Here is a 27916-nt window from a genome sequence, read left to right as displayed (position 1 = left end):
TTAATATCATGAGTGGTGTTTCTCATTGGTAGCATCAGAAGGACTTTTTAGGAGGAAAAGGAATGTAAAGCAAAGAGCAAAAAAATCCTTGAGGAAAATATGTCACCCTAGTTAAGATGCATGCAATCAACGCTGCATTGGAGGAGCTCACGAACTAAAGAACAAAATGTTCTCTAGTGGCCAAGTCAGAAGACAACCTAAATCCGACCGACAATGTTTGACAAATGAATTGAAGATTCAGTGGTGCTTCCTCCGCTATGGTGGAGGAGCGTTCCACACCCCCCTCTGCCCCTTCCCCCCCCAGCCAGCAGCAGCTGCAAACCTTGAAAAATAAAAAGATAATAAACAATATTTATTATCATTTTATTTTCAAAAGGGCCGGGCAGGGCCGGTGGGGGGGGGGGGGGGGGAATGACAGCCATAGAGGGCAGTGGTATGCACTCCCCTCAGTGCGCATATGTGTGTTTGGTCGAGCTATGTTAGGACTGGCTGCAGGGCAGGCTGGGAGCCTGTGCCTGCATGTGGAGCCAGAAGACCGCCGTGGTGGCGGGAAGTCAGGTAGGTTGTGTTTTTTTGTTTTTTTTGTTAATTAAAATATTATATCTTTTCCTTTGTTTTGTTCTCTCCCACCCCCACCACGCTCCGCCATTCCGCAAGCTGGTACTGTGAAGATTGCTGTCCATCAATATCTGAAATAAAAAAGTAGCATGTCCTAGAAGCCTGTCAGCTTTTCATTTTGGATGGCAAGGCCTTTTCCAGTGTTCCTGAAATTCAGTTGAAGCAAAATCAAGCTACTGTTATTTGTGTCAAGTCCATTCATATTAAACCACATGCTCATTCTACGTCATCTTATCTCATTAAAGTCAGAAGACTTGATTTGAGTTCTCCCCACCTCATAAGTGAAGCTTTGATCTGTGGTTACCACATGCACCAATCTATTCACCACCTCTTATGCATCCTATGTTTTACAACATCCCACCTTTTACCACATCCCAGTACCGCAAAGCAGTAGCAAGAACCACCTTGAAGTTATGTTCAACCCTACTCACTTACTGTACCTTGGCCTATCAAAATCAATTTTTTCCATCTCCAAGTGGTGCAGAAAGATGCTTGAAGACTGGTATCTGCAGGCCGCTATACAACTTCTTGTCACAAGCCCTAAACCTCACCGTCAATGACGTAGTCACCTTCAGATACCCCTGTCTTACCCATGTATGCATTTTTTTAACCCCCCTCCCCCCCAGGTGATCGTCTGGCAAAAATCTCTCTCTCTCACTGCTTGGGGTTATGTTTTCTATATCATATTGTATTGCTTAATGAGTACATTTGAGTAACTGCTGAATGCATGTGTAGCATTCACACTATTTTTTTCTAATGGTATTTTTGGATTCGAAGTTTATTGCTATTCCTCTAACAGTCATCATCTTATTAGTGTATGATCTCTTTCACCTCCAAGTTTCCTTTATTGATGGGTGCTGTCAGATATGCACCTAATTATGTTGATTTGTGGTTTGCCGTGGTACAACTATTGACAAAATGTTCAAGTTTATTGGGGAGTGTTGATGGGCCGCAATATTCAATTCATGTTATAATTTGTAAAACAGATTTAGGTCGTCTTATAACTGGGCCACTAAAGTACATTTACTTTTGTAATTCCTTTGCCATTCCTACCTAACTTTCAATGCATCTTGCCAAGGGCAAAATATTTTCCTCAAGGACATTCTCTTGCTCTTTGCTTCACATTCCTTTTCATCCTGAAAAGACCCCTTCTCGATCGTTGAGAAATTTCCCCCTTGGCATGATGCTGTCACCACCTTTTTTCTTATTAGCCCCAGTGTCCTAGACAGAGCTCGCCATCCTGACAAAACTTGCTCACTGAATTTTCATACACATAGTAAAGTTTTTGTTCCAAGAGACCTTCAAAAATTGGAAAACTGTCAACACTTTTTTTGAGCACTTTCCACTGACTTGTGTGAACCCTAGGAAACTCTTTCAGTTTGTCTCATTGTTTCTTTTAAGGACATGGGATTACATGCGCCAATTTCAACGTTACTGTTATTAACTGGAAGCTTCAATAAAACTTTAAGTGTCTGCCTTTAATTACTTTTTGCCCAAATGCTGACCCTCTAGTTACAAAGGGGTCCAAATGCTATCAGTAGTCCGGGAAATTATTAATTGATGTAGTTTGGTTAGAAAAGCTGTGCCTCGTCAAGTGCCTCCCCACTTAGTACTGTAAGTCTAACACTATCTTTTTGTTTTCTTCCACACTTTCATTTTTCCGTTAAGCACTGAACACCAATGTTTCGTCTATTCATTTTGTATGATATTTGTCCATTTCCATCAAAATAGAACTTCAGTGGTACACTAAAACAGCATGTCTTGCCTTTTCCTTGTTGCTTTTTGAGAACATAATTTATTTAAACTATTCTTCATTTATAAACCAATAGGTAACTGATCCTCTCGCTGCACTGTTGTTGCATTTTAGTGATTGCATTGTTTGGGTGACATACAGTTAGAATTGCCTCAAACGTAACAATTTTGGCCAAAATGTTCTGCTTTTGAGATTATCAGGCACTGTATACTTCTATGGTGTTACCCAACCAAAATGGAGGGCACAATTTTCACATTGGCCATAGCACAAAAACCTTTTTATCTGCCTTTCGTTCCTCGAGACATTGTTTCTATGTTCCTGTTGCCCGTTTTTTGGGGATTCACTTCAACAAAGATATGCCTCTTTTTCTTTCCAATGTTCACTTCTTTCTGAACCCTGGTCAGAGGGACTCCGGGCAAACAGGAGCTACTGGGCCCAACTGTGGTGGCTGAGGCCTTCTACTCTCAATGTCCCGGGGTCCGCCCTGCTATGGATCTTGCTCATCTGGGCCAAGCACCTCTTCTGCACCTGACTCAGTTACATTGTGTCGGACTAGCAGTCAAGGCTCCTTTAGGGGAATGCGCAAATACAGATCAACGAACATGACTTATACGTTAACTCGCAAGCAGAGCGAACAGTATGTTAATGTTGTCAAATACTTGTTCATATATAAAAATAAGTATTTTATTTATAATTCTACACACTTAAAGGTGAATAACATTCAAAAGTAATAAAACAATCACTCTTGAGTTTGGGGCTGAAGTACTTGTCAGGCCACTCCCAGTCCTACTCACTTTAGTGCAATGGGTTCAGTGTTATTCCCCGTTCACTGATGCCCACTTCCAGGGAATGTAAACTGTTAGGCTGTACTCAAGAATTCTCCACTCTGACTCCTTTTTGGACGTCCAGTCACAAGAGTCTATGAGGTCACAGTACCAATCATAGTATTTCCCCTGGGGCCTCAAAGGCCCAGTTCATGGCTTACCCGCTCCTGCGTTATGGAACCCTTCAGCGGAGCAGCAAAATCCTGCTCCGGATCATCAAAGTTTGGCTGCTCACGGTCACAAGTGGAACACCTGGCAGGCACAGGGTCTCTCCTCTGAGGCACTACTGGCTGGTTCTAGTGAATGGGATTGTTTCTGCTCCAGTGATCACACGGTAATCCACGCTTCACTTTGCATGGGGAGTTGACCTCCTTGCTCAGATGGGGCTGTGGCGATGTTCTTTGATCCTTGGTCCTCCTTCGGTGTAGTTCGCAGAATGTGGGCTGGACCCGCATTGATCACAGTAGCAGTTTCTTGTCCTGGGCAGCAGCCAGAACCCTTGACCTCAGCATCTCCGGTGGCCCCTCCTGGTATATGGGGTCACGACCATGGAACTCATAAGTCTGGTCACACTAACCTGGCATTGATCTTTACGGTGCTCCCCTTTCTGGCACACAAGGCCACCCACCGCGATGATGTACAAGCCTGTCAACCTCCACACAAGCATCGCTCCTCAGCGACCCCCCTCCTGTCACATGGGGGTTGCAGAATCAATCCAGCACACATGGCCAGATTGGTGCAAGAGCAGATTCCTCACACCTCACAGAGGAAATCCTCATGATAGGGCTTTGGCATGGACCATGCTTCTTCCAACGCTCTCCTCTTCCTCACAGGGCACCCTGGTCTTGGCAAGTAGGCAGGTGCTGGTGTTCCAGGCTCCAGGACAGGTGGTCTTGGTTTCCCTGGGTGATGTCCCCTCACCCAGCAGGGAGACTAGCAGGCCTGGTCCCCTAGTCCTGGTCACAGGTGGAAGTTTTGCAGAGCTTCACCTCCTCATATGTTCCACTTGGCTTCTCAGCAGATGACCACCACTACTTAAAATGTAACTTAATGCCCGAGTCTTTGAAGTTTTATGCTGGGGTTCTGCTTCTTTGAAATGGTCATCTTTCTTTTCCCTCCTGAAGGATGCCTGTCACAGCATGCAGGTCTCCGTAGCTGATTAACCCACAAAAAGATTCATAGTAGTGACCAAACTTGACACCTTGATGTCAGCCACAGTGATATGTGCATTAAAAGGTTAATCCTGAGCTCCCAGCCCTACTCTGTATGATTGCCTTATCAGCTCCATCCCTCCCTCCTCCTGATATGTGTCTAGGCTGTTTTCTTGTGATCTATAATTGAATCAGAGAGCACTTTAAAATGCACAGAGAGCCTAGCACTCCCATCTTCCTGTTTATGTACCTCCCAGCTCACAGGAATGCAGCAATAATGTGATCTGTCTTTGGGGATTCCTGTACTCCTTATGTTTTCCACTGAGCAGATCTGGGCTTCTCAAAATGGAATCCAAGGTCCTCCATGTAATATGCCAGTGCAGGCACACTTGCACTCAATGTACATCCACAGCACACTTATGCACAGCATTGTACCCTCATGTGTTATGCTACCACAATCATAACTACATGAGCAAATTCATTCAGTCTGGGCATACTGTTCATTACTGCAGCCTTTCTGTATTGTACAAGGGCGTATTTTAAAAATGCACACTGCCAGCATACACACATTCACCATGCGCACACTTTACCACACTTCATCCCTTGTGTAGTATGCATCTTGCAAAGCACCCAAGAAAGTTTCTGTAATGCATGCCTCGTTATATGTACCTGATGTAGACCAGGGGTGAGTTAAGCACATAGCAGTGAAACTTAAAAAAGGGAGTGAGCCTGTAGGCCTCACTCCAGTGTCGGAGGGTAAAAAGGTCTGTTCACTACTACTGATCAATACATGGTATGCAGCAACCACTGTGCTTGTGTTGCTTAACTACTGGTGAAGGCAGTAGCCTTCCACCACTATGAGAGCAGCGCTTTGTGCGCCCCTCCTGGTCCAACAAGAATGCAGTCCATGAGTCAAGCCTATGTCAAGGCATACACAGACGATCCATGTACTTGTATGACAAACAAATCTGCATTAGGGAGCCGGACAACTGCACAGTTGGGCACTTGGGGCAGAGGTACACATCTCTCACCATGCAGAGGATTTTTCCATCTCCACAACCACTAATGCCCAACTTAATTTACTCTGCATATGCAAAGTTCTCGTTTTCCTTCTTTCCACTCTTCAAAATCTGGTCAGGTAACTATACAACTACAGAGTTGACTACTGTTTCTCTAGTTTGGCAATATGATTTCCGCTGACTTGGAAAATCCTAAACCTCATCCTCCTGTGATTCAGTATTGCCTCCACATTCTGGTAATATGGGAGATGTCCATCAGTCCAAAGGAGATGACTCTCCAAAAACTAAGCCAGCTGTTTAAATGCATGTTACCCCACACCCCCTCTTTGCTTTGCGCACAGTCCTTACTGTACCATTCAATATCCCCCTGCTCTTCTAGATTCTCTAACACTTCACCAACATGTCTTCTTATGACTCTTAGGAATGTTACTCATTTTTGATGTAAGAACACCCAATTTAATGCTTCAATCCCGATCAGAAAGTGTCCCTGCTATGTACAGAAAACTATCTCACTCACCGGCAGCCTCCGCGTACCCAAAATGCACGCCTTGCAATTTCTGAACTTTGTTTTTTACTGTGTTGTGCAGCCAATGACCTACAAACCTGGTTATGTTAGCCAAGAATGAGGTGGTGACTGGCAGGGTATCTGTGGAAGAGCAATGAGAGGGTTCTTCAACCTAGCTAAGTTTCCACAATACCTGAATTCAATGAGTTGGGACGGACCAGTCCTGTTTGAATCTTGTTTTGGTTGTTGGGTGAGCGCAAAGCCTTATCCTTGCAAGAGATGCTTAGTCAGCAAGCAAAATACCATACAGTTTAGAGAAAATTAATTTAAAGATAAAAAATAATCAGCTTATACATTTCTCCAGTAAAGCTGCTTGCTGAGATGAAACACTGCATGATCTAGGAAGGTTCTCTTGGTGTTTTAAATGGTGTGGCATATGGGATTGGGAACTTAAACATTCTGTTTCCAATTGGTGCAGCTCTTTAGCCAACTGTCCGACGATATTTTAAAGCATGGACAACCCTCTCTGAAGCGAGGCTATGTTTAACCCCTTTTTTAGCCTACCCTAGTGCAGGCCCTCTTGGAGTAGATGCTCCCTGGATCTGCCAGACGGCTGCTCTCCATGGCATTTGTAGTATGGAGGACAAAAGCGAGACGTTCAAGGGCCAGTGATCAGTCGTGTTAACTCCCATTGGGTTGGCTCCAGTGGTTAATGTGCATAGTGGAAGGAGCACCTCTCAAACAAAGGCAGCATCTATGTCACCTTTCTTTTAAAAGCTATTTAAATTTGTTCTTTTCATAAATGGTGAGCTTCCTTTTGAAATAATAAACAGGGAGGTATGCAGCCCTTCTGATGACATCCAAATACATAAAAAATGCTGAACTTCACTGCTAAGTTGAAAGAAATGTATTGAAATATCAATTAGTGTTTTCTCTCTGTGAGTGAAGGCAACAGTCACAATAGTGTTTGAATTACATATACACATTGTGTTCTGGCAAAAGCACACAGATGAGGGCCATCAGATTAGTTTATAAGGTCAAAAAGGCGGTACACTGTAAGAAAATGGGTGTACTATATGGTAAGGTTGGGCATTATCATGCAGCACACTCGCATTTGTCTTGCTTGGTCCAGTCAGAGTTATTTACTCAACCTTCTGCTCAACCCTTTGGTAGCTATGGCACAGAGCAGCAAGGCTTCACAAAGGAACAGTCTGTAAAGAGCATTTAATAGTACCAAACGACGGAATAAGAAAGTCACGAGCAAGAAAGAGACACAGCAATTTATAAAAATAGAGCATATTTTTATGAATTTGATGACAGAAATCCACCAGGGGGTTCAGGAGATGTGAATTTTTAAAGCATTTACAAACTTTAACATTAAGCGCAAACCAGCATTGGCAACTCACAACTTTGCAAAACATTTGAAAACTGAGTTTGGTGGCTCCGACCTGGGTTGGGTGACCAAATCTGACAGGATAGAGGTCTAGGAGTCTTAAAGGGATACTTTGGTGAGTTACCTGGCCACCATTGCGTCCTTAAAGCGAGATCCAAACTTTACAGGGCAACTGTTATTGGCTTCTATGGAGTGGCCCTCATGCTGAGGCTTAAGTATGCTTAATGGATGCTCCAGATACTTTGCGGCCCATGGGGTGAAGTCCAGTCGAGTCTTCGGTCCACAGGTGAGTGGATGAAATTTTGACCACAGATCTCAGAGTCCTACGAAGTCCTCTATGCAGGGGTCAAAGGGCTGCTGATGCAGACCTTTCATCCTCACAACAGCAGTCCTGGTGCAAACTTTTGATGGGAGCTATTGTCCCTTAGGATGAACGAATCCAGTCACAGCCAACACCCATGAGTCCAGCAGACTCGGGTGCAGCATCTGGCTATATCCAAATTATCAGTGCCCGGCATCTGGTAGCGGCAAAACGCTGTGATGGCTACCAGGAATGCAGTGTGGGCTCTCCCAGCTTTAATGTTCCCAGTTCCCATTCTGGACGGCCAGCCAACTGACCCTTGTAATCTCTGCTACGGATTGGGGCTTGGAATCAACTTTTCCCTGAGCAAGGCACTCAGAACAGGGTCCAAACTCTACTAGCTCAAAGTGCAGCAGGTGCAGTTGTTCTGGCGTCACAGCCTCTTTATGCGCACTTCTAACAGGTGCAGAGTGGTGGTCTTCTTGTCCTTTGTCCTTTGTCCAGATTCAGTGAGTGCTAAAATCTCGGGTGCCGGTGGTGCCTATTATATCCCAGTAAAGTGCCCTCAGAACACAATGTGGTCACTATCTGATGACACAGCTCCAGTGATGTGTGGCATCTGGCTTACCCAGAGTGCATCTTGCATGCCACAACCAACATGGCTGAAGTCTTCCTCAAGTGTGAGGACTTTGGTAGCTCACTCCTGAGGGTGTGGCTACCATGAGCAGCATGCCCATGGAAAACTGGTTCCGAAACTTGTTTTCCCTTCCTTGGCGCTGGCTCTACTCTGTCTGGGGGAAACGGAAGGCTTCCTGCGTGAGAGTGTTGTCATAGCAGCCCTTTTAAATATGGCATCACCCTGTAGTCATTGCCTTTTGGGCTAACACCCTTTGCAGTCCATCCTTTTAGTGGAGTTGCACCTTCAGTGCAGCAACAGCTTATGTTCGTGGCCTGGGAGTCGTTCACATGTCCCTCTAGGTGGGCAGAAACCTATCTCAGCCCCTGTGCCTCTGTAAAGTCACTGGACTAGCTAGCAACTAGTATGCCAAGTTTAGCAAAAGTGGCCAACATTAGCTTGAACATAAATATCAACTGCACCATTGAGTCACATTTGATGTCCCCTTTAATTTGATACCTTGCATGACATAGCTAGCTTCTGTTAGAAGTTAGATGCATTGGAGTGCCAACTTCTAACTCTGCAGTTACCTTATAAAGCTACTTAACTGTCCTTAGCAAACACTGATATTTTAGGGCTTTGGTGTTTACACATATCAGAAAATACATGTCTATCTTAACATTATATAGCTCCTTGCAATAGGACTTCCCTTAGAGGAGACTTGCATATATAGTTAAGGGGCTAGTGCACTTTATCATTAATTGTAATAGCAAAGTCGTGTGTGCAGTACATGCACAGCCTTTTCAGTCTGCAACGGCAGCTGAATGTCATGTTTTCACTTTGTCACACACACACAGTTGTGCAACCAGCGCTGCAGCTCTTGTGTGGACAGCCATCCTTACATGCCCTTGGTACCATATATTAAGTACTTCTAAGCAAATCAACACATGCCAATTGGGGCGTCCCAATTGAACATACCATTTTGAAAGGGGAAAGAGCACTGTCACTGAGGTCTGGACAGCAGGCCTCAGTACACTCTCAAGTTGAAAGATAGCAGTAGTAGTCCAAAATGGGGCCAAAAGTTGGGGGAAACCTGCAAAAAGCCTGTGTTTTCTTAAATACCCCAAGCAAAACGTCTTGGGGGTGAGCTGAGGGAAGATGAATCGCCTGCTCCAAGTTGGTGTACATTTTATATGTCGTGTTCTGTAATTTTTGTGCATGATTTTTCTTCCATTCTTAAGCAGTGAAATTCAAATAAATGTATGAATTGATTATTTTTAATTATCTTGGACCTTGATTTTTGGTATTACCACTCTTGATTCAATTATATCAGATGTCCCTTAATTCGCACATTGGGTTCCTTGTACATTTAATTGGGAGAAATGGGTGAATGTGATCCATAATAAGTTTTCCTCCTGACCTCCTTTTAAAGGTTATTGGCAGGTATTTTATGATGTAAATGTTCCTCCTTTTGCAAAACTAGTGTTCCTGTTCTCTTCACACGAGCCATTGGTTTGATTAGCTACGTATTAACGTAAATGAATATGAGGAAATTAAATGATTCTGTTATTCAGATGCATCGTGTTGAAGAATTTTGTAAAGGCTATTGTCTCAGATCGTCACCTGCAGCAGAAGACCCGATTACAGTACCATTGATTAAAAGATAAGCTATTTTGTGGGAATCTGATTCAGTTTATAGATGGCCCTAGAGAGATCAGCTTGTAAGGAGATTACTGGATCAACTCGGGAAGCCTACAGCCAAAAAATGTTTGTAGCATTCTCTATTGAAATTATTTGTATCTTATTTTATGATGCCTCGAGTAACAATTTGACTCAATTTTTACGAAAAACGATTACTGGAGTTCTGATGTTGATGTTAATTTTGAATTCCAATCTCTATTACATTTTAACGCAATTCCTAAAGTACCCATCAACAAAAGTGGATTGTTTTTGATTGATGCATCCTTGTGGACATCTAGATTTAAGCAGAATGAATTATGTGGGCCTCCTTTGTTGTGCCATACTTTACTATGCTAACCTTTGTCCTGAATGTAATGAATTATTTATTGTAAGTACATCAAGAAAGCGGTCAGTATGTGTCATCAGTGTACAATATTGGCTATTGGGAAGCTTGTGCTTTTGCATTAATTTGACAGCACGAGATAAATCATTAGTTGTATAGAATAGTAAGATGACCAACACAGGGCAGAGAACGCTTCTGGAGGCCATTCTTAAAATATTCACTGTACCATTTCAGTGGCGACTAGAATTAGTCTTGTGGCACGGAGCCCTCCACCCTTGACTAGTTAAAACTCCCTTTTGTAACTGGCATTTTTGGATCTGGTGGGATGGGAAGTCCGACAGAGATATGGTCAAAGTATTCCTGGACTGCTGTGATCACCGTACACTGAGGTTGCTTCCAGGTTGTGGCAAAGTTTCTGGTCCGTGGAAAAAAAACAAAGACCGACACATTTGTGCAACATAACTTACCCCATTAGAGGAGAAAAACTGAAAAGGGATAGAAACAACATACGCATACAATACACAAGACAAAGCTGTGATGAGGTGTATGTATGTATATATATATATATATATATATATATATATATATATATATATATATATAAAGGGTATTTTTGGTTCGCTGTCTACTTTGCGACGTGTCCTTCATTTTGAGATGCAGCTGATGTGCTAATATGTTGCATTGCAAAATGTACATTCAGCGCAGTTTGAAAAACCATCTGCCTTATTTACGGGTGCAGGCTCGATTCTGCTCATTTCATGCATGACAACATTTTTATTAGAAACAGCCCATGTCCCTTAAAGGGACGGTTGGTACTTTTATATCAAAATCAGAATTTAAGAAATTATATTAGAGGTGGGAAGGAGCTTGAAGTGGTCCCCAGGACTACTATCTGTTTCCCAGATAGTCACCTCCTACAATTTACAAGGTGAAAGCTGTCCCACAGCTTCCACTTTGCAAATAAGTTATTACCAGGTCTGTCACCTGTCCAGGGTTTGGAATGTAGGTGGTGTTGCAATGAACTGATACATGTATTGTGAATCATGATTGGAGGGTGAGGCTTTCACACTTCTTTCCTATTAAGAATTGCTTGCACAAGGAACTTTGTGAGTCAGAGAATTCTTCAAACCTTGCACCAAAGTCTTAGTGCATTGAAGCTTGCGCATTTGCTCTTTGCAGTGCTTGTTTTTTGCTAATTGTAGGCTTTGTCACTGCAAAAGCACTTTGTTCCATAGATTATGGCATTGAAAACCCAATCAAAGTTGTCTGTCACTAACTATGGAGAACAGGTTGTGACTGTTGTCAAAACATTGTTTATACATGCTATTGAGTATCAAGCATCGCGAGTGCCGAGGAGTCGGATAAGAGCCAGGGGGTGGGGGGAGCAGATGATTGCACTGCGCTGCACTACTGCTTCCGAGGTGAGCGGGACAGTGGGGGGAGAGCGCTGTGGTGTGGTGCACAGCACAAGGCTGTGGGGTCAGGGCTCTGGTGAGGGTCAACGGACCAGAGGTGAGGTTGGCTGAGGTCTGTAGGACAGGCAACAGGGTTGGGCATAGACCTGGGCAGGCCATGGCTGTTCTGTTCTCTGCCGACTGCCTCCTCTTGCTCCTCGCTCTCTTGCCTACCTTTTGCCTGCCCCGTTGCTTCCTCCCTTAACTTCTTCCTCTCACGGTCCCCTGCCCCTCCCCCATCCAAAGCCCACGGCTTGCTCCCAATGCTACTCACTGCCACTTCTTGCACCTCCCACTGCCAGCATCGGTGCTCCCACTGGCTCCTGTCTCCCGTTCCTTGCTTCCATCTCCTTGCTTCCCTTGCCTGTCTTGCCTTGCATCCACTCCTTGCTTGCCTGCCTTGTTGCGTTCACTGCCTTACTGCCTTGCCCAGTTGCCTCGGCGGACAGGCGAGCGGCTAGGCAGGTTTGCACAAGGGGGTCGGGTAGGCGGCTTGGGCAGCTAAGGGCTTGGGGCGGTAGCAGGCATCTTCAAGAAACCCTGTGCTGTGAAGGATGTTTTACGAGCGCGACAGCCATAGTAGGCTGCTGCTGAGAGTGTGCCACAGCACTCTCACAAGAGCGGCCCAGCTAGGTCAGAGTGCGGCTTGTGGGACCCCACTTGTAGTCCACCCTCCTCATCAGCCTCCCCAACTTCCTGTCTGTGCCACTCCAGGTCCCCCTCAGGATACTTACCCAAAGACAGCAGATTACTACATTACCTGCCACCTGTTACTCATCACCCGCAGCCAACCCTGCCATCTTGCTACCCGGCTATATAGCGAACAGCACAGCAAGAAAACAACAAGCCCGTAATGCGCTCCGGAAGAACTAGGGCTCCCCCTACTTCTTGACAGAGGAAGAAGCCAAGTCGGGGAAGGGGGACTGAAACATCTGAAGCCCTACTTAATGTCATTGACATCATTGTTCCAGCAGGGTCCTTGCAGGTCAGTAGCTCAACTCTGACTGCCCAAGTGGGGTTCCACAACAGGTTTAATCCAGCAGGCCCCAGATCTGTGGAAGACATTCTCACAGCTACAAAATGCCAGTCCAAAATGTACGCCAAATTTCTCCTTCTTCTTAAGGATCCAGTTTCAACCATCTATGCAACAAACTCAAGTATTGCAGGCCTACCATCTCCCCTGGAGCCAACTATCATCAGTCAAGTAGCCGCTTTTGGTTTAGCTGCAAATACATTGTGTACCCTTAAGCTTGTCGGACGTCTCCCAAGCCCACCAGCGCTTTCTCCACCAGAGCCATCTGCTCTTCAAATGACAACTAAATTATTTACAGTGGCACAGGTGCACTCGCATGGCCCTGGAACAGAGTTCCTGCCCACCGGCGAAATAGACAGCTGTGACTGCTGCGCAGACAAATCCAATATAGTAGAATCCACTCACTTCTTTCCCTCCTCTCTGGTATTGTCAGAACCAAGGCAGCCAACCCAGAACGCTAGTTCAGACCAATCTTGCTCACCAGGCTAGAATTTGAACTACCCATTGAGAATCTGCATCATTGATAACACTCTCGGCACAGGCCGAGCAGACCCAGTGCCTGGTCAACAGTCACCAAAGGACCCATGGACCGATCTTGTCTCAGTGCCCCCCCCCTTTTCCCCCTTTTTGACAGCTCTGCACCCCAGGGCAAACTAGCAAGTTGTACAGAGCAGAATCCTTCTTTGCACACCTCCCTGGAATGGGAAGCAATGGTGGCAATATGTGGAGATGGGGGCCTTGGGGCAGAACCAGTCCTGTTCTACCCCGTGCCCACCTGCAGTATCTTGCTCCGACACCAGGCACCAACCTGGCACCACTATACCTCTTGAGACTGCCACAGATCAAGGCATACCAACAGTTTTGAACATTATACAGAGCACCCTCCAGCTCACCGCTGAAGTCTTAAACTCCCAGTTTACTAAAATGGATACTCCAATCAAATTGTTAAATACGCTGGCAGTTTTTACTTCAGAAAGGGACTCAAAAATTGCAGACCTTAATAATCTGATAGTTAGTTAGAGCCCAGAATTCTGCAGACTCTAGGCTACCTGTCTGTCCCTGTTCTCCAATCCTGGATAAGCTGGGATCCATACCTGAAACCATAAGCAGCGTCTTTGAGGCCAGCCTAGCTCTACTTCTCTACCAAACCAATCTCCAGTAGGTGTCTCTGATGGAGAACTCGGGAACAACACCACTGCCAATTCTCTCTAGCTGGGGAACAAGTCAGACGCTTCTTAGATTGCCCCACCTGATGCCGATAATTGCGTTTCATCAAATGCACCCCTCATTGTCACAACAAATTTAAACAAAAGATCCCGTCCGGTCAAACTGTCCTTGAATCTGTCAAATCAGGAAAAGCCCAGGTGGAGGAAGCAGGGGAGCAATTATTCACCGGCAGCGTCAGCGACTCATGCGGCCACCAGACTTCAAAAAAGGACTTGCAGCATGATGCCCGTGTCTTAGACTGCCCCTGTGGTCCCAGTATCAACCCTCCATAACTGTGGCCCAAGCTCTACAGTAACTCTGATGTACCCGGAATACAAATCGAGAGGCACATTCAACATGTTGAATCGGGGGACTATCCTATGGCTGCTGAGAGAGCTTCCGGAGAAGGCAAGTCTCACTTCAGTGGATATGGTATCAGTTGAATTTATTCCACCTTCAGCAGCTCAGACGAATGAAGCAACCAAAGTGACCTGGACCTCTGCTAAGGTAGCAGAGCAAGTACTAGGAGTTGATGGGTCTTTTAGAAACTGGGGGATCCATGTTACCCCCGTGACAACCCCTGCCTATCCACATCTTCTACTGACACAACAGGGAGATTCAACCACTGCCCTGTGCCTTTAATGGCATTCTAAAAAACACTCAAGGCAAGCTGCTTCCCCCCCCCTGTAAAGCATGGGCAAACACAGTGCCCTCACCCTGTACCAAGGTCCCCTCCTTCCCTAATGACTGGAGCTGGCTACCCAGCACACTGAGCACAGGACCAAAACAACTATGACGGAGGAAGCCAGCTCCCAGTGACCAGGTAGATAAAACCAATGTGGCAATGTGCTCCAGGAATATCAATGGTGTGCTGGATAAACTGGAGGATAGGAGCCTACTGCACTATCTAACGTCATTCCGAATAATAATGCTGCAGGAGACCTGTACAGAATCTCCACCTGCAATCCCGAGATTTGTGAGTTATCACGTCCCGGCAACGAGGAGGGCCCGTTTTGGGTGCCTGAGTGGCGGACTCATATCTCAATTCAGCATTGAATGGGCACCATCACATGCCCTCAGCCACGTGCAAAAATCTGGTGACAGTTTTTCTTTCTGTGACATAAGGGTCCTATATCCTCCATCTAGCTCTAATGAACATCTACATCCCCCCCGAAAAAAGCTCGCAAACTGGAGGCTGTATGGCAGCTGAAAGAGAAGATTGAAGACCTACTAAATAACACTCCTTGCTCTGAGCTGATTCTAAGTGGTGACTTCAATATGAATCTATTGGGAACTGAGCTTTCTGAAGAAGTTCTTATGGTGCAAAACACCTTCTGGCAGATCTCTGTTCAAATTTCAACCAGAACTTATAAAGGGTATAGGTTAGGGAAGCTGCTAATAAAAGACCTCGAAGCAGTGGGTCTTCAATCCAGCAATGGCCGTTCCACACAAACCAATCTCCATTATTCACATTTTTTAATCAAAAAAGTAGAACGCTAATAGGCTTTACGATTCTATCAACGTCCTTGTTCTTCCGAATTTTGAAATTCCAGGTAGCAAGCAGAGGCGAGAGCGATCACTTACCACAAGAGCTGCACTTCACTCATCTAATTGATCACCATGACCCTACGGATGTGTTGCAGCGTGAAATGTATACAAATAACAGAAGGTGAATTAAATGGACACCAGAGACCACACCTGTCCTGACAGAAAAAGCCAAGCGAATGTGGTCCTTCAAACTGGACCTAACAGGCCCTGAGCAAATAGCACGAGCAACCTGGGATGAGTTTGTAAGGGAATTTCCGGCGTCCTGTCAACAACAGTCTCAAGGTACAAGACATCACAGTCCTCAAGTACTTCCATCCGGATGGCGAACAGAGATACTCAAGCGCAATCTACACATCGCCCTTCGCCTTCTTCAGAAAGAGCCTAGAGATAAGGCCTTGATAGCTCTGGTGTCCACCTCCACATCTGCCTACATTGGACACTTGTAGGCACACCAAAGAGACAAGGCAGCCGGGCCAGCAGGGAAGCTCCTGCACACTTTAAAGTCAAATAGGCATGCGCAGTTCTGGAGACACATAAACAGCCTAAGTTCTACAACATACACCCACACCATAGTTAACATCTCTGAGCCTACATAGTATCAATATCTCTCCTGCCACTTTGGTCCCCCGACTCAGGGTCTCGTAGGTGAGGGTCCCTGGCCCCAGGAAATAACACAAGCTCAAGCACAAAGTATCACCTTCTTTTCTTCACAACCGTGCAGCTGCCTTCGAACTCTCTCAGAAACAATGAGAAAGAGGATCATTGAGTGTTGGGCGAGGGAGCACCAGGACCCAGTGGTATTCCTGATGCCTTTTATAAAGAGGACTCATACTTTTGGGCAAAACATCTCTCCGCACGTTACAACTGCATACTCGCCACTAACATCATTCCGCAATCATGGAGGGGCTTGACCATCTCCCCAATCCTCAAAGGAAACATGACCAACTGCCAAGCACACTACCGATTGATTGCACTTTTAGATGTCGAGTCCAAAATCTTTGCAGGGATCATCTTGGAGGAACAAGAATCCTAGGCTGCTGACAATAACCTGATCCCGTTTAACCAAACCAGGTTCTTTAAAAGGGTAGGTACAATTGCTAATCCTATGGCTGTATCACTACTATTCGATCGATGTCAGCTCGCCAAGAAGTCCCTCTTCCTCTCTTTCATAGACTATAAAGCAGCATTTGATCTAGTAGACAGAGGGAAATTATGGTCTAAGCTTGCAAAATGGGGCATTCCGGCCCACGTGTTAAAAGTGTTAGCCCTTTTCCACACTAATACTTGGGTGAGGGTCAAATTAGGTGATGGGGACGCACCTCTCCAGAAAAATTCCTACCTCATAGGGTCTGCGGCAGGGATGTGTGCTTGCACCTCTTTTTTTCAATCTCTTTTTGGTAGATCTACCGGCGGGACTGGACAAGACAAACTTGCATTCACCAAGATTGGGGAAAACTGCTATGGCATGCTTGATGTACGCTGACGATCTTATGCTTTTCAGCCATATCAGAATAGGATTGCGGAGGCTATTCAACACAACAGGAGAATTTTTAGAAGAAAATGCTCTTCTCATTAACTTGGGCAAATCAAACATTATGTCCTTCAGGCGACCGCAGTACCAGTGGTACCTGGGCAACAACAAAATTGAATCAGTGTGTGAATATAAATACCTGGGTTTCCTCCTTGACTGCAACAGCTCCTTCAAGCCCCACCTGGAAAGCCTCAGCCGGAATTCCATCTCTCATACGTTTGCATTTAAGCACGTTAAAAACGCCATTGGTTCTTCAATTTACCTGCTGCTACTAAAGATCATCCAAGCCAAACTAATTCCAACAATTACATTTGGCAGCGAAGCTTTGAGGAGGAGAGGAGCTCTTTGACAAAATGATCATCAAGCTTTTCAAGGGGCTGTTCAGCTTACCAAACCGTGCTTCACCGGCCAAGTCCGTCTTGAATTTGGCTTGGTTAGACAGTCTCTAGCAAGAAAAGGGGCATTTATTAACTTGAGCTTTAAACTTAAGACCGCAAGACGAGGCTCTCTAAGCTCTCTCAACTGGGCTGAAATCACTGCGCAATCCAACTCCCCTTTTGGTCTTCATTTGGAATCCTCTCTGGCGGCATTGGGCCTGGTAGACCAACTACCCCAATTCAGCTTGTACTATCTCGTCAGGCGTGTGACGAAAGAGTCAAGTCCCTCTCCCAGCTAATGGACAAAGACGTTTTATCGAAACGAAGCCATGCCTGGCTCATCTTGTCATCCTAGGATAGTCTTGTCCCACAGTCTTACTTGGGAGTAGCAGTAGGTCCACGGATTAAAGCAGCGTTAATGAAATACCGACTGGGCTCTCTTCCAATGTATGTCCATCTCCCCAGGTGGACGCAAGGTAACATGACGGGCACCTGTCGGCTAGCTCCGGAAACGCTGATCCATCAGATATACCTCTGCAAAAGAACTATGCTGGACCGCAAAAGACTCCTACAACCAGTATGGCTTCAAAGGAGCCTGCATAGGTGCAGGCCAGAGAATTTGGCTGGATTCAAAGGGGACAATCTGCAGCTTAGCTGCAGGCTGGTGAAATTTCTGGACAAATTAGGGAGCCAGCTCCTAGAGATCGAGAGCTCTTGGCATGCGCGTGTAATTAGTTTGCAAGCAATTCTGTAATACTCCACAATCAAGTTGCATATTTTAACTTAAAATCAGCCTTTTTTGTATTTTATGATCTTTTAATTTTATATTGATTTGGGTAATGGTTTTAATTAACCAAACACTGGTAAATAAAATGACATGCAAATGAGGAGTTGTGCGCCAATCCTCTGACCCAGGATTGCAGGCCTGCCTTCTGTTGCATACCTTGTTATCTCTAATCTGGAAGCTGTAACTGTTGCATAGTACAATTGTACAGAGGGTAACACTTACTTTTTTCCATTATTTAACACATTTTGGAATCTGGTTTGGTGTGACATTATGGTTTTTAACCTGAAAAAACAGGATGAGGTCCTGTCAAGGCACTTGGGGGAAGGGTCAATAACAACTGAAAACAAGGGACCCCCATTTGCCAACAATTCTGCATTATTAGAAAGAGATGCAAAGATGTGTTTCAGTTTTCTAAAGAATTAATGTATAGTTATTTCACTAATTTATTTGCAGCACTATAGAGTTCCATTCATCACATTTACAAAGATATACATGAATATAGACTTACATAAAAGGAGTAAACTCAATAAATTACGTAAAATGAATATACTCGAATACGAGAGAAATCAAAATAATCACATACATTAAATCCAAAATATTGATACAGAGTATTTACAATGGTTTTTGCAGCACACGTTTACAAAATGTCCGAGTTTAATGTGAGTTACAGAGCTGCACACTGAGATGGGAATGAAAAGGTGTAGTATTTGGGAGAAGATACGACTAATCTAAGTTCTTTTATGAATCAGGGAGTGAGGGGAAGTCTCTAATGTGTGGTACATTTTGAGGAACGGACTCTTGACTTAAACCAACGCAGCAGAATTCCCAGAAGCCTTCAGTGCTCTGCAACTTTTGTGAAGGGGCGATATGTAGCTTAACACTTCCGAGTTCTGGCTCTTAGGCTGCCAATCTGCTGCTAGAGCTATGGAATAAACATGATGTAGTTTTCTTGTAACACGCAGAATGTTTCCCTGCATGCTCAGGATTGTATTTTATTGCTGTGGCGTTAAATTACTCTGCATTGTGTCAGTGACCTAAGGAAACTGGAAGGGGCCCCAGTGCAAAGAACATGGAGGGACGCCCCTCCGGACTAACTCAGGCCAGGTGCTGTGCTGAGGGGGTGGGGGGGCCTGGAGATCGGCTAGCTCCCCCCCCCAACCCCCCCCCCCCCCCCCTCCGCACCGCCTGGGCCTTTGTGATTGTATTTATATAGCGCTTACTACCCCTGACGAGGCGTCAAAATTACGCCACTGCATTGTGATCCTGTTTTTTTTTCTTTCGAGGATCTGCGAAAACACTACTGAGATCTCAAGTGATGGTCAGGTGGATGAGTCGGAGTTCATCTACATCCGGATTTATGCTTTCTTTGCCCATGTAGTTCGCCTGCCTTAGATGTGTGAGAATAAACTACTGTGTGTAGGGTTCGAGGCGAAGGCTGCAATAGGGCTTTATTCCTCCCAAAACCCATAGCAATGATGAGGCACGAGCAGCCATCTCAGTTAATATAAACTAAAATAATGACTTATAAATCAAATTAAACTTCGTTTCGTATGATCCCGCAGGCTTTTTAGACAACAGCTGTATGTTTGTAAGGGCAAATAACTCTACTGAAGTGACGTTGCCTACTTTTCTTGCGGAGATAATGGGTCTTTAGCAGTAGCATAATAGTGAAACATGCCTTCCGAGCCGCAACAAATATTAAGTGCATTTTGATTCGATATGGCTCGGAATTGTTTCAGGTCTGATTTATTTTCCCACATTGTGAACAGGCAGGAAATTCTTTGTCAGCAGTGAACGCTGACCGTACTACAATCAATTGCTAATTAGTAGAGTTGTGACGAGTTTCCTGTAGTCGGCATTTTAAAGAATACGGCTTGTAATGAATGATTGGCTAATGCCTCATAGAGGCTTTTAATGGGTAGTGAACATTTCTGGCGGGTTTGTAACAGTCATAATGTCTAAAGTGCATTTATAAGGTGATAAATCTGCTCTGTGCAGTAGCTATTGATCCAGCCCATCTTCTCTGCAACATCTCCTACTCTGTTCACTTCTAGTGGTTCACTCCCTCCTCCCCGCCACTACAATCCACCCTCTCTTACTCGCTAGCATGTTTACAAGCACCCACCCTTTCTACTGTCTAAACTATATTATTCTGCTTTTCTCACCCTTCCTTGGGACCATTTCCTGCTTTGCCCTACTTTGCCCTACTTTTCTTTGCCCTTCAGTAAACCACCCAATGCTGCCCTTCCCCTCTCGTGGGCTTCTCCACAGCACTTTTTCATTCACCCTCTGTTCCTGTTGACTCCCATTTTTTGCCTCTCCTCTCCCACAGTCATAACTTTCCCTCCTACTGAACTTCATCTTCCTTTCTGAAGCTCTTCAGTTTGCTGTTATCTATTTGTTTATAGATTGACGTCCTTTTGATCGACTCTCTCACACATCAACCGGTGATGGGCACTCCCCTTCTCCGGATCCATTTCTCTCAGCTTATCCATAATCAATCACCAATCGCCTTTATTGATCAATTTATACCTACTGTACACCTTCTCTGACCCTTTCCTGTATCTCTTCGCCGGTCAATAAGTCAAGCATTTGGTGTGGAGAAAACCTCAGGATGAGAAATCTAAATAACTAAGCAGATTTAAAGTTTTCTCACTAAATGTCACACGCCATTGCAAATTTTCTTTTCCTATGAAACCGAGTATGTACAAAGACTGTCACATGATTAAATAATGCTCACAGCATCCAACAAATGCACACACAATCCTGAGGATGGACTGCATGCGCACTGTGATGTGCAACAAACGCACATGGGAACTGCTAGGTGTCTCAATTTCATGTGTAATATTAGTCTGGCTTTTTACTCCATACCATATACATAATATCTATAGAGACAGACCAGAAGCTTTAGGAGGACATATAGCAGAAGCATGCTGGTATACAAATAACTACAACACACCAACTGTAATTTCAAATTTGAAATATCAAGTTGCATAGAGTTGGGTAGGTTGGGAAATAGGAATACTGGCTGAAGGTGTGACAAATGTCATGCTGTCACTTTGAGATATGCTGTCCTATTGACGATTGGGCCCATACAAAAGTTTAACATATTGTGTTTAAGAAGTCTCCAAAAGTCCTTGGTAATGATTACCTAGGAGACTGGATTGGAGGTCCTGCAGCAAGTAAGTGTTAATACAGGTGCATTTAAAGAATACTTTTATTGTCAACAATTCTAATAAAACATTGCACGGATGTATTTGCTGAGGAAGGCTATTGATTGGTAGAACACAAAAGTAGACTGTTAACACATGCTGTGATGAAGCACCAAATAAGTATAAAACTGGAGACAGCTGCCCTACCCAGTATTTACCAATTTAGGGTAATGACCAGTTTGACTCCAACATCTTCTACTAAGAAATTAAGAAGGAGCCAAAACTTGGTGACAAATTCTTATGATTGCTGACTTTTTATTTTACCCAATTACATAGGTTAAACTGGGATTTTCAGCTCTAGTCTCTGAGCTGCTGTCATTTTTGGTATGACACTGTCAGACTCTACAACATATTTAGTGGTCTTCCTCAAAGCCTGACTAACGGAGGTCACCAAAGGACTGAACTAGACACACCTGAATTAGAAGTCTGGAGGCCTACACAGAAATAGCTCTGCCTCTGAGACTTCATATATGAAATGCAGCATTTGGAGGAAATGAAGGTCAGTGTAAGGAGTAACCAGCTGTCAGGATCACATCTCACGGTGACATCACACTCTTCTCTGGCTATCATTGGCAGATTCGTTTTATTTATGCTCCCAGCAGACATTGCAGAAACCTTAAGATAACCCACCCCTATTCCTTCACCAATATGTTCAATCTATTATTTTCCTAGTGGTTCACTACCTGACCCTGACCTTCATTTCCTCCAGATTGGTTGATTGACTGACTTCTGTCAGAACCAAATGAGTGTGTCCTGTCAAGGGTTTTGATGGCAAGCTTTGTAAGGTAACTTAAAAGTACTGACTGATCATATCAATGGTATCACACAGAAGATACTGCTGCTATCAGCCTGGGGATGAAGCGTACACAGATCTTGGGTCTCATATGATTCTGTACCACTGCCTGGTGTGAAAATGCATGAAAATGATCAGAGGTGTTTAGGTTCAATTCTGTTAACAAAAAAAGGTCAATTTAAATCTGTATTCCTTTAGCAGGGTCTGGCAGGGTAACTATGAGATTGACCTGTAGGTGCTGTTTTTATTTTTTTTAAATCTAAACTGTACCTAGTGCCCACAACGATTCTGCACTCTAGAGCCCTTCGAAATATGAAAACACACTTTCAGACCGTTTGCATGTTCCCTGAGATCCCATAGTACTTTGATTTATTTTTGTTTTGTATACTTATGATTAGGGCTTCCGATTGTATGGTATTTGTTTTTAGACGTTTTCTTCTGTAATTATCCATATTTATTTTTTGCTCCTTTACCTATATTTAACCATATTAATTTTGTTAGGGAAATGATTTAACTGATCTAGGTACACTTGCATTTGGACTTCTCGTGTGTTTAAGTGCTATAAGAAGCCAAATATAATACCTCACTAATGCAATACACTAACATGATATTCATACTTTAGTACAACGCACAACTTCAACTGCTTCAAGTTTCTTTTGAAAAATATTTCCCCTTTTTTAACACTCTTGGGTGTTAAACTAAATAGCTGTAGGCCTACCAGTCTTGATTGACATAACCGAAGGTTACTCAAAAGAAAAACCTATTTTCTGCATTTTCCATATTTAAAAATAACTACAGCTAGACGAATATATGCTTTTCTGTCTTTATTTATCTGTAAAAACTAGTAAAACTTAGAGCTTTAGTTATGATATTGAGTATTGGCTGCTGGCCAGTCCTTTCCAACTGAGGGGTAAGAAAGTTTGAGATCAGTTTGGGAGCATTAAATCAATGGAACCTTCCTATATAATCTACAGGTCTTTCTTACAAAGGTAGCAAGCTTTGAACAGGCATATTGGAAAGAGGAGAGTTAAAGGTGTTTTTGAATTCCAAGAAGTCTGATTTAGCACAAAGGGGTACAGGAAGTGGGTTCACGAGGAGTAACATTGTGCTTGGAGCTTCACCAGTTTATGTTGGTATTCCATCAAGGCTCCATGAAATGGAGTGCTTTAATGCACCCAAACTAAATATTTCCCACATAATACAAGGAAGTTGCAGTATTGTATGCTTGGCACTGGCGCTAATGGTGCCCCGTCCGGCTACCTTCTCTGCCCTCCTTCCCCTCTTCTAGTCTGGAATAAACATGGTAGCGTGATTCTGGTTTAGGAGCAGATTACCCCCTTTTTTTAAACATGTGTTCAATCTTTTACAGTTCAAAAAGTCCAATTTCACCGAGTGAGTCTAGTCCATACTGCTCCCAGCGATCAGACAGCTGCCCATCTTCATCAATGTGGATCTCTGTTCCTGCTTCTGGGAGGGTGTGTAAACCCAGACTCCATTGAAACACAGAGACACCTGCACTGTAGTATGGTCTTCAGTGAGGTTACGAATGGCAGGCAGTAGTCTTGTGAGCTGGAGTGGCAATCATCGAACAATCCAACAGCATTCCGGATGTTAAGGGGGTTATGTCATTCTCACTAAGGCTGACTTTGTTGTATGCTGTGAAGTTGGCCTATTGTTGGCTACAAGGCTTCCCACAGACCACACTCCTGTTTTCAAGGCAGCTTGGGTAGGGACACTCTTTTCTCAGGCACAGAGTAGCAAGGACAAGCTGCAATAGTGATTTTGGGTCACATAGTTAATCTGCGATAATCCTCTTGGTCACAGAGACGCAGATCAACACTCAATTGTCTTATAACAGTATAGCTCAGCTGCAATTACATTCTGATCACAGCTGCACAGGTCTGATTTGTAGCCTCCACCTGGTACTGCAAATCGGAGAGTCCACTTCAAGTCCATACCTGGAGCGCACAGGTTGCCCCATTCCTTCCTTCTCTCTATCTGACCCCAACAGCACCAGGGTCTTGCTGCACTTGCTGGACAGTCGCTCCTCTTGCAAGGGTGGCAGGCTCCTGTCCTCTCTTAGCAGGCAGGCCACCTTTTAGGTGCTCCAGGTCATATGAGCAGCTTCTTCCAGCAAGGTATAAGTACAGGTGATGCCCCCTGCTCTCTTGGAAGCTGGCAGTCAGTCAGACCGGCACCAGCTCGGAATACACACCATTCCCAGAGTAATCTGCAGAGCACTTCTTTCCTTTGTCATGCTGAACTTGAAACAGGAATAGCAAGTGGGTCAGTGTGTCCCACGTTTATACAGTCCAAGCAGAAAGATGTAGGTCCACTGTTTACACTTTCAGAACCAGTTTAGATTGTTTACGTTTGAAGTGTCCTCCAGACTCCTCTGCAGATGCAGCTTTTGTGTTGCACAATAGTCTGTAGCCTAGCACACACAAACAGAGGCACAGTGAGATATGAGCTTTCTGCACCTTACTGGCATTAGACACAATAAAGACTGATCGGGGAAAGACAAAAGGCTGACATCACCTTTGGGGTGCTTTTCACCTGGAACAACAGAGATTGTAGTACCACCCTGCACCACCGCATCTACCAAATGGCAGTGCTACACGAAGAGTAATCAGTGTATATTCTCAGCTTCAGGAATGTTAGTAATACTCTTCCACTGTTTAGGAAAACACGCTTCCTTCCATCTTGTACACAAGGCCAGGGGCATCCAAATTTAATCTCACAAGCCTCCATCACTCTGCTTCACTCAGTACATGCACCATAGTCGATACATACAGACACACACATCTGCACAACAAACACTAGAGATGCTAGTGCAATGATCTGAGTTAGCACAAAGAAGTGGAACTTTACACAAGTGGGCCAGTAGGCCTCCACTCCAATGACACAGATAAAATGGTCTGGTTACTATGGATTCAAAAAACACAGTATGCTGCTACCACTGCTGTATGCACCAAACCCATGACTGGAATGGTAGTGTGATGAGGAAATACTTGATGCACTCAATTCTCTCCCCCCCCCCCCCCCCCCCCCCCCCCCAGTTTATTGGGCAGGTCCTGGTCCACACTTGCCTCAAGAGACCAGCCTAGGGCTCTGCCCAAACACAGAGTTAATGTGGGGGAAAGGTAGTCCAAAAATCACAAACCAGAATGGCAGATATATTCAGTCAGGCACCTAGGATATGGAAACACAATGGTACACCACGCATTGGGGGACTTCACTGTCATACAGTGGACAATATAGACCTCTTAATGTAAGCGCTTTTTAGTCTGATATTTTCTTTAAGGAGATCAAACTTGTCGAAGAGTGAAAATTGTAATAAAATGTGTTGAGGATATTGTAAAGGCATAAGGTACTCTCCAAGGTACGTTGTAAGGGTATCGCAAGTCAGTCACTAACGAGTTCTAACCAAATAGAGGATCAAGGCCTAAGGCTGAATTTACTGGGGTGACTTTCAATATTTTGTTACATGCAGTGGGGATATTTTACTCTTTAGAACACTTGGTCATAAATATATCCTCTTGCTGTTGGTTATAGATTAGACATGTAATATTTAGTGTGAAACTAATTTGACAAACAGCTGATAATTTCTTGCAAGTATTTATGTGTAAGCTACTTTTGATATCTTCTTCCGTACATTGAATCCCAGAAATGCAAATAATACACATTTTACTATAATCGGGTAAGAACTGTATTTTGAGACAAGGAAGCTTGAAAGAAAGGTGTTTGAAAAGCTAATCTGGTCTTAATTTGTTGAGGTCTCTCTCTGTCAATTGTTGTGCTTAGGAAGTGCTTCTTAACATTTTCTGTCGGCTTTGCAAGCAGGAATTAAGATGGTACAACTTAGCTGTAATAATTTATTACATTAGAGTAGCATTGTCCTAGGTGAGTAATGATGTCACAACTAGACTGTATGAGAAAATTGGACATAGGTGTTTATACAGGCATTGCAAGTTTCCATGCATTATAATGATACATTATTTTATGTTTTGCTTCATATCCCACTTTTGCTTTTTTCTAAGGGGTTATATATATTACATGATATGTGTTACTACTCCCTAGAATAAGTGGATTCAATTTACCATTTTCGGAAGGATAGAAGGCTTACCAAGATTTGAATGTGGGACCTATTATTCACCACATATGCCAGCAAGTGCATTTAACTCACTGAGTCATCGTCACTATTAATAATTTCATAGATATTGGACCTTGAGTTTGTGAATAGGTTCGTAGAGCATGCATTCGAAACCAAGACAAAACACATTGACTAAAAAACTGTTGGTCCCATCTGCTTGTTTGAGAAAATATAAGCAGATTCACAAATCCTTCACATATGACTGACTGTGTGCTGATATTTTGGCTATAAACCCTCTCATCCATGGAAAATTTATTAGGTGAAGGAATGTGGGACAGAGAACCTACAGTAATTCAATTTTAGGAAGTTTCCTGGTGGTGTGAGACACTTGTCACAGGGACACCCACTATAACTGGAATAGCAAACTGCACACGGACCTTGTTCTGGCCTTTAAAAAATCTAAAGATGATAGACTTTGTTCCGAAACCTGCTGTTTTCAAAGAAAATATTTCTGATTGCAAACAGGGCCGGTTATCCATAGAGCAAATCCCCTGACCCCACCCTCTAAAGTGTCACTGTAAAACATTTGCCAGGCTTAAACATTCCCTTTTAATACATATGTCGCACCTAATCTAATTCCTAAAGGTTCATAGGTTCATATTTAAGTTTTACATGTACTTACAGTGGCAAAAACTACCAAAATTGTTTTTCACTTTGGCATGGCCGGCCTCCCATTGATTAACACTGGGTCCCCTTATCACATTTAATAAGTGAAAGTTATAATTTAGGAACTGCTAGGAAAATACTTATTCTACTCAATAAATTGTAATTTAAAATCCTCTCTAATTGTAAAGTCAGATTTTAAACAACAATTTTGAATATTTCATTTTTTTGAAAATTGGCAATTTTCTACCTAAACCAAGTTTGCTTTTCTGCCAGTGCCCAGGGTCACAGGACTATTAATTGCTCTTCTGTCGTGTGATGTATATTGATTCCAGGCAGGGGACTAACAGGTGTTGGTTGTGGGGAAGGATGTTCCTTTCCTGAGCAGGATCTCTAGGGGGATGTTGTACTCTACCCTTCCTACGCCTCAAAGGCAAGCCAGAGTTCCATTCCTGACTTCTAAATATGCCTATCCTATCACTGGCAAATGCAGCCCACACCCTGACCTACCTGCCTGCCTTTTGCTTTCCTAGTCAGATTGGAACCAAACCCAGGTAAAAGGGTAGAACTGACCATAACCAGGTTAGGGCTAAACAAAGAGGTTGCCAACCACACACAGGCTGCCACCTGCATTAAAAGTGGCAACCACAGACCCTCTCATCAGAATAGTCCTTGAACTGTAGTCACCCAGAAGAAGGACTGCCTTACCACTTGAAGGAAGACCAAACCTGCTTGCCTTGAGCCCAGAGCCCCAGAAGTGACTCTAAGAGTAAATTGGCTGACCTCTTGTCTGAGCTACAGGGAATCGACAAGCTTCCAGAGGCCTTCCCTGGAACTGCCTAGCTAGCCAGAATCAACTGTACCTGCCTGAATCCTGTTTCTGGTCTCTGCCTGAGTGAGTCATAACCAATATTACCTCTAAAGTGCGCGCCTGGGCGGCTGCACACACATCAATCGATCTCTGCGCAGGGGGCACACAGGAGCGCGCATTTCAAAGGACAAACCTTTAAGGTCTA

General features: G+C 44.0%; 1 protein-coding gene across 1 annotated transcript in view; it reads left to right on the top strand.

Moving 5' to 3' along the window:
- The window catches only part of PDIA5 (protein disulfide isomerase family A member 5), an 828396-nt gene that overhangs the window by 10652 nt on the left and 789828 nt on the right, over nt 1-27916 (top strand). The window lies entirely within an intron of this gene.

This window comes from Pleurodeles waltl, chromosome 3_1, assembly GCF_031143425.1.
Source record: "Pleurodeles waltl isolate 20211129_DDA chromosome 3_1, aPleWal1.hap1.20221129, whole genome shotgun sequence".
In the NCBI taxonomy this organism is placed as follows: Eukaryota; Metazoa; Chordata; class Amphibia; order Caudata; family Salamandridae; genus Pleurodeles; species Pleurodeles waltl.
Note: the sequence above shows the minus strand (reverse complement) of the source record. Positions and strands in the feature narration are given on the sequence as shown.